Source organism: Anoplopoma fimbria, chromosome 10 (assembly GCF_027596085.1).
Source record: "Anoplopoma fimbria isolate UVic2021 breed Golden Eagle Sablefish chromosome 10, Afim_UVic_2022, whole genome shotgun sequence".
Taxonomy (NCBI): Eukaryota; Metazoa; Chordata; class Actinopteri; order Perciformes; family Anoplopomatidae; genus Anoplopoma; species Anoplopoma fimbria.
Genome location: NC_072458.1, coordinates 5,406,609 through 5,415,162, shown reverse-complemented (window position 1 = coordinate 5,415,162; position 8,554 = coordinate 5,406,609).

The window sequence follows — 8,554 nt, the reverse complement described above, 5'->3', positions numbered from 1 at the left end:
TAACAACAGCCATATTTTTTGTCAAATGTTACATTGATTATAATATGATTTTGGTGGAGTGGATTTGGAGGGAGGCCTGAGGGGACTGGCTGTCAGTGATGTCGACTTGGCTACTTTCTTGCAAGATTTAGCAACTAACGGAGCAACTGCTCTTGCTAGTTTTTCTAATGGCTTCCACTTAGTTTGTTGCACTTATTGTATTCGTATTAGTTTGTTTCTGCACTGTACTTTTGCTCTGGTTTATGCTCTTAGATGCTTGTTTAAGAAAGGAGATGCACTTATGACTTCTGGTGACTAGTAGTTCTCTTGAATACCTATGTTGAATACACTTATTGTAAGTCGCTTTGGATAAACGCGTCTGCTAAATGACTGTAATGTAATGTAATGTAATGTAATGTAATGTAAATGTGGTGGCAGTAGCTCGGTTCATGCAGACTTGGGGAACCAGTTCAAGTCAAGTATTACAACAGCTATACTACATTTTATATTGCATATGTTAATATAGCCTGATAATACAGTTGAAATCAATATCACAACATCAATAAACATATATTTTTTTATTATTTCTCACAATGGAACTTGCTGATGGTGGAACACTAAAAAGGAAAACACATTGTTATAATTTACTTGAATTATAAAAGAAATATAGTAGTTGGTCTGTTTGATGCGGCACATTTCTTTACCGTCCATCAACACCCGAGACATCACAACACAGCGGATCTCAATTCTTATAGACATCTGTGGCAATGCATCAAAGGTATGATAAATTCTTGACAATTTTTTTCTTTCTTATTAGCAAACCTCAAGGAATATTCAAACAGGGTGCGCCGCATTTCCACGCAGGCCCCATGTGCAGCGGAGGGATCAGACATCACAAGTCCGGACTAATGTATCTGATTGTTTCGAAATGTCTGAACAAAGCCTCCGGGAGGGAGCAGACAGACAAGAAAAAAAGCTCACGAGATCCTTCTGTGATTGAATAAGCACGAGGAGGGATTGGGTTTGTAGCTGCCATAACGAGCCTGCAGATATGACTGAAGTGGTTGCATCTAAGTAGGACGACCAGACACACAGCGGAGGCTTGGCCCGAGAGCTCTAAGAAGAATAGCAGATGCGGAAGATGAAAGCGCAGCCAAACCTTCACTGGAGGGGTCTGTCTCTCGGATACTGACACACACATGCTCAAAAACAACCTCTATGTGCCTTTTGCTCTCTGCAGCGTACAATTCATTCCAATCTAAACTCATTTTAAAGGTGCTTTTTGGGAATAGACGATGTATTTACACTGCTCTAAACATGAGGAAGACAATATACATTATTACATGTGTGCACAAATGTACATCAGGACAGTGGAAGAAAAATTACTCAGATTGTTTGCTTTCGTAAAAGTAGAAATAGTACTTGACAAAACAGTGTCAGAAGGTTCATTAGTAGCTGTTGTTGGGAATTTGATCATGTAGAACGATCTTCCTCAGCAGATAAAGTTGTTGTCCCAGTTGTGATGGGAAATTTACTGTCCCATGTTGGTTTAAAAGTTGAGATAGAAAGGTCTAGAAAGAAAGCTTATATAGATTTTGTTTTTGTTTTACAGAAAAATGTACTTGAAAGAATAGTACAACACTTTGGGGAATTAACTTAGATGAGAGGATTGATCCGCCCTTTATATATAAAGCCACACGTTTGCGGCTGGTTAGCTTAGCTTAGCATAAAGACTATAAATGGGGAAACGGCTAGCTTGCCTCTGTCCAATAATAAAGTCCACCAGTAATGGACTATTCCTATCCAAGAAATGGATCCCTGTCCATGCTTGGCTGTTGAACAAAGCATAAGAGGTGCTTGTAGGTGGATTTTGACATTGTTTGGACAGGCTAGCTGTTTCTCCCTGCTACCAGTCTTTATGCTCTTCTATGCTAAGCTAGCTCACTGCTGGCTCCAGCTTTATATATACCCTACAAATATAAAGGTGGAAACTCTCAGCAACAAAGTAAACAAGTGTATTCCTCAAAATACCAAACTACTTCTTTCTTCTCTGACTGCTGGTTTAGATTGATAGCTTGGTGCTGCGTTGTGCTATTTTAACTATGAGAAACTCTATTTTGGGGATTTCATTTGCTTTTTTCTCTCTGTCTCAGGAGACAGTGAAGCGTAAAGCCGTCTCAAACTTTTCCCCTCGCTTGCCTCCTGTCATCCCCGCTGTAGACAGGCATGCAGACAGGGCACCCTGGTCACGGCAAGACAGGCCAACCACTGGGATCTGCTATTTCCGCTGCTGTGTCTCCTGTCGCGGTCGCTCCCCGCCTACACACACACACACACACACAACCACCACACTTAAATACACACCACTGGTCCCCTCTGGAGAGATCAATTTCACGGGATCACACAGCGAGCTCTGGTTCCCAGGCGCTCCTCACGCGCTCTGCAGACGTAGACGGTTCCTTCGCACAACCTGACTCCTGACCCTCCATCATTACCGGGGTCAGAGAACCAGCAACCCCTCGCTGCAGCAGGAGAGGGTGGGTGGGGTGTGTGTGTGTGTGGCTGCTCTCTCCCAAGACTGCAAATATACTGAAGGGAGGCTCATCTTGTTCTCTCTCTCTTTTTTTTTCTTGAGGCCAAATGTCAAACGTTAAAACATGTTTCAACTGTTCTGGCTTGTTATCAAATTAGTCAGTAAAGATGGGTGATTAGAAGTTTGTATGCCATTATGAGTGTGTGAGTGTGCTTGTTTGTGTGTGTGTGTGCACATTTGACAAATGCATGAAACCAATGTTGTTTTTCGCTTCACAATTTTGACATACCTTCAGTCTCAGAGATCACACTGCAGCCATATCAAAGGATCAAATTTTGGCCAATCGGAGTCACTCTTCTTCAGGCTTAAACCATGAACTTCTTGTGCTACTCGTGACTTCTGTTTCATGCCAGCAGGTTTTGCTATATGCTCTTCATTATGTAAAATGTCAAAACAGGATAAAATTCCCAGTTTTCCAAGGGCACAAGGCCAGTTTGAAAGTGTGATTGGGTCAAACTCAAAAGCGAATAATTACCTCAAGCTGAGATGAAAGTAAAATAACTGCCTTTGTTCTCTATGACTTTCTCTCACTCTCCCGTCACAGTGACCACCCACCAGGAGTGAGAGTTTCACTGACTCCAGACATGAGTCACACCCAAAACCCTGACAAAACCAGCCGCTCCGCTTTCCACTTTACCTCCAGATTAAAGTCAAGACAGCGCTGATTATGACATCCTGCGAATAATCACCAGCAGGTACTTTAGTCTTTTTGATTTTACTTGACTGGATGCAACATATGGGAGTCAAATACCAAGTTCTGCTCTTCCATCCACCTGTTGAATTTAGATATCAAGTGTACCAGACTGAGGATTAGCAGGCCATTTAGAAGATCAAAGAATGGCAGATGAAGGGGGTGTGTTCAGGTCGTCTGAGTTTCCTGTTGCCAAAAAATCACAGACATGATCCGTGCAACATATGTCCATCAACTGTGCTGTCTGGGAAGCGCTACAGGTGCCTCAGAGCCCTCACATCCAGGCTCAAGAACAGGGTTTTACTAAAATTGTTAAGCTAAACTAATTTACGCTAATGCTAACTGCATAGTTTAGATGTACAGAAGACTATTCTTATTTTTTTTTTTATTTTTTTTGTTCATTTTTGAAGGATATGCTTCTTTATTTCTGTTCTTGTCAACTGATCCTATGAAGGCTTAACCAACAATTCATTGATCCTATTAACAGCCAGCTTAGCCAAAAGCTTGATGTAGCTGATTCCTCTGTGCCACAGACCTCGATTTGTGTTCAAAAACTACTAAAAGCACATAAATGGGACACACTGTTGCACTAGGTGACGTGATCCGTCATTACAATCAACATGGCGACTGTAGTTTTTTTTTAAACAATCCCACAAACAACCCTACTTCTGATATTACCTAGATCACCAAATGTGTATTAATCCGCACCTGAAATTAGTCCTCCAACAAGTGTTCCCAGTACAGTACTCAGATGTTTCAGGAAATTACTGTGACTTAAAAAAATATTAAGCTATATATTTTTTTTATAAGTTGTTTTTAAAGATTGTTTTTAAAGATCTACAGGAGAAACCAATGAGCTTTGGGCTGAGAGCCACATAAGAGATGAAATAACACATTGTTGGTTTTGATCTTTTTTCAGCTATTATATTTGCTACTTATATGTACCATGTTTAAAATAAGGATAATCTAGCATGATGCCTTATCCTATCAATTAATAAATGATGTACCCCTATTTTTTCTTCTTCTTGTACTCAAAATAACAATTGTGATTTTACACTATTTTTTCAAGCAATAGCTCATGCATTACAGTAACTACTAGTCTACAATGAGCAAGATGATAATTTGTTGTATGCAAGTATAATGACAATAAAGTTGCATTGATTTGAATCTAGTTTTCTGCGTGTCTTTAGCAAAATTACAAAATATTTTACGAAGAAAAGGAAAGAAATACACAGTAAATTATTTTTTTCTGATTTTTAGGGAAAGTTGATAAAAAACCTAATTTAGATGGCAGCACTACAAGTTGATTTATGAAGCAATTCATGAAATAGATTTTGCTAAAAAAAATGTCCTTAAGTAAAATAAGGTGCCTGTAAAATAATCATTCAGAGCACAAAAAGGAGAAAAAAAGACATTTGTATTTTGTCATCAAGACAGAGTCAGATTCTCTCTGTCTTATGAGTGTGACAGAGGGAGGCCCTTGAACACTTCCCATGGGGAGACAAGACAGAGATGTGTGTCAGTGGGTCAACTTTGACATCGTTCACTTCCTCAACACACACACACACACACACACAGAAATATGTTCTGTGTAGAGCCAATGTGAAGTAGAGGACCCCGTTAACAAAACTCACAGGGGAACTGTCAGTAATAGACAAGAGCAACAATGAAACCAAGTTCAAACCCCCACCCTCCTGAAGGACAATACTCGGGCGTCTCACAAACAACACACCCTCCTGAAGACACACACTCATAAACAATGTCTCTCTCTCCCTCACCCCCCCCTCTCTCTCTGAGGCACAATGGTCGGGTGTCACACACGTCTGGAGCAGAATTAGCCGTCGCTTCCTCTCACTGTCAGGGGAAACAAAGTGAGCCTTCCCTAGTGGTCCACACATCTCTATTTATAAACAATAACAAGGCTCGCCCTCCGCTGGGTTTCAACAGAGAGCGGCTCACCGTATTGTTTTCCAGCGGACGAACATCTGTCTGTGGCTAACCTGCAGACGCCGCAGCTCTCAGTGTCTCACCGTGACTCACTGTGGGTCACACCTTAAAAGACTGTGGGGTTTGTTTTTTAGCAAAAAAGCCAGTGATACGTGTGTAACAAGAATATTTAAAGATCCTCTGCACTCAAAATGTGTTACTACACTTGGATGTTTGAGCTTCCCCGTGCAGAATGATGTTAGTTTGACGCTGTTTTCACATTAATCCTAAAAAGAAGGAAGTTGAAGTTTGAGCATGACTTTATGACATCACAACTGGAAGATAATCCCAGTCCAAATCACATAGTAACCTTTGAAATGGAAAGTATTTGCATATTAATTGATTATGTGGTTTTTAATGAGGGGATTGAATATGCTTTTAAGACATTTTAACAAGTTTATAGAGCATCTTAACTCATGTCTTCAAACATTTATAGAAGGGATCTTTAAAGTAGTGTTGGGAAACTGACGGTACTGACATCTGTATTTGCTTAAAAAATGATTTTATAATCACATTTAAAGATTCCTAAACTAAAATAACAACCCAAACAAATAGACAAACATTTATTTGACAATGAACTTTAAAGGCAACATGTGTTGAGGGATTGTTTTCCTGTCAGATGTCAGTTGATTTATTTCATCACATGATGTCTGGTGAGTTTTATAAATTGAAAGAGATACAAAACTGAGACATCCCCAAATGAAGGCGTTGTGTTTAAGGACCCTCTAGCTTAGCTAAAGCTATTATCAACTCTTAAAGCTAGCTGTCTATTGAGCATGCAATAAATCAGTCAACACATAATATATGTGTATATGTATATGAATTAATCAGTTTTTCCAAATGGAGGTAACAAGAATAGAGGTTCTTGTTGTAACTAGCTGAGGCGCGTTTGTGTTTTTGGGGGTTTATAAAATAAATTGAGTACTTTTTTATGCAATGTGAAAAAGTTGACAAGGAGTTAAGCAAACCTAAAAACAACTTTTAATACTTTAATATCAGTCATCAGTTGGGATCTGATTCATTTGACCATAAGGAAGTAGTGAGCAAGTTTAACTTTATTATTATCATTCAGAGCTGATTCACATGTTGTATGGTTCTGTTTATTTCTCAGGACATGTATTTCTTTTGTACTGGATTTACCCTCATTCTGACCCAGACAAGAAGCACAATTATTCTATTATACCGTTCGTTGTACAATCAACCTTATTAATGAGTGATTTTTTTTGTGTGTTTTGTGTCTGTTAATAATATTAGACACCACCAAAAATATTTCAAGCGGTCAACAGTTTAGCCTGACTTTGTTTGGTTAAGGAGTAACAGAGAGTTCCCGAACACGATATCAACCTCATTTATCATTGTCACTCCGTCAACACCGCAGCCGAGCTTAATTTACACTCACTGGAGTCATGTAGATCCACACGAGCTCTGTGCAGGAAATCAAACCTAAACAAACGTATACAGCTAAATACCTGATGACATGTCGACCATTGTGTAAATATGTACAGCAGAAGCAATTACACTTAAGGCAGAAAATATTAACTGTGTACAGCATTTATCGGTGAAATCCGCTCTTCGAAAGTACTTCAAAGCCTGAGTGTGCATGCATAACTCCAACCATTTCCTTCTGGTAAGACAGTCTAGACTCAATTTATGTCTGCGATGATGACATGTTATTGCTGAAAAAAAAAATGCACTTGTGGCTTTTTAATAAACTGAAATTCAAAACCCTTTTTGATTGCACAGTGCGAGTCGGCAGAAGACATGGAAACATATCATTTTCTGGCCAAAATGTCAGAGTGATCTAATGTTTAAATTCTAAATAAATACCTTAATGTGTATCCTTTGAACTGACCCTCAACTAAGTGTATCAATATTCAGTGTTTGAGAGGATTTGGCAGCTAAAGAGACGGTTTGGAGAGATACAAAATTACCTTTGGGTTAAATCTCAGCAGCAAAGCACTGATTGAGAGGAAGAAAAGATTAGTATTGAGGATACACGAAAACAAGACAGAGGACAAGATGTGAAAACAGGAAATTACACATAAAAAAAGAGAGAGAAACGACTACAAGAGTAGAGAGCAATGGAGGTGAACCGTCACTGCATCCCTGATTATTTTGGCCCCGAGTTTGAGCCGGGTTCGTTGGCCTGATTTGGAGCGGGAGAAGAGGGGAGGATGGTGGGAGGAGGGGGAGGGTGGGGATTTGATGATGTCGTGTAGCGGGCCCTCACCTTCAAAGGGCGGCCCCTGAAAGGCCCTACTAATCACAACATGTGATGAGACCGGTAGAACAAAGACAGCCGTGCAGAAAATAACAGCGTGGGAACTCTGGGTGAACTTGAAATACAACAAGAGGGCTCACCCCCACCTCCTCCCCCTCCCGCCTCCCACTCCCCCTAGTTACACACACACACACACACACACACACACACACACACACACACACACACAGTCAGAAACTAATGTGGACGCACACCTGTGTTTATTGTGACAAAAGCTTCAGGTTGCATGAACTCGGATGTATGTGAACGCGACTCCCACTCCAACACACACACACACACACACCAATAATGAGTTTGATGAATGTTGTGCATCTGTGTGTCTGTCCTGCTATAAGCGTTAGCCTTGTACGACAACAATAAGATGAAAACAGCCCTAAGTGCTTCCTCTCATTCATATAAACCAAACAGGCAGCCTCCTCTGTCTGTGATGACTATTATGCGTCTTTGGTTGCTTTCGGCTCCCACTGATAAGGATCACCATATCACTTTGTGTGTGCGTGTGCCTGTGCGTGTGTGGAGGTTAGTCGTGACTGATCCATAATTAAGTGTTGATCTTTATAAGCACATGATCAACATTACCCTCGAGAATGAATGGCGGTGTATTCGATTCATATTGCAATTGTGTTTCCTGATTGCATGTTCATAGAGTGGTGGATATTTTCCAATATCGGTCATAGCTTTTCAGGTTTGTTGCCTCAAAAGATATTTCACAGGAGGCATTATTTATATTTAAAAAAATAGAATGTAGAAAAGCATGCATAGTTTAAATTTTCAGTCGGTTTGGCGGGTTGGCTGAATTGTCGGTGTGCTGCAGGTACCGACTGGTCTCAATGTGGATTGCAAATAATGTAAACAAGCCGATGTTTGTGAAACTGAGAAGCCTTTTTTTTTGTTAATGGTGTCACATTATTACAATCATGCATGTCAATTAAAGTTTCAACTTGATGAATGAAATATATTAGCATCTATTTTCCTCTTCTGTTTTCACTCCCTGTTGGAATGTATTTCATGTCAAGGGATATCA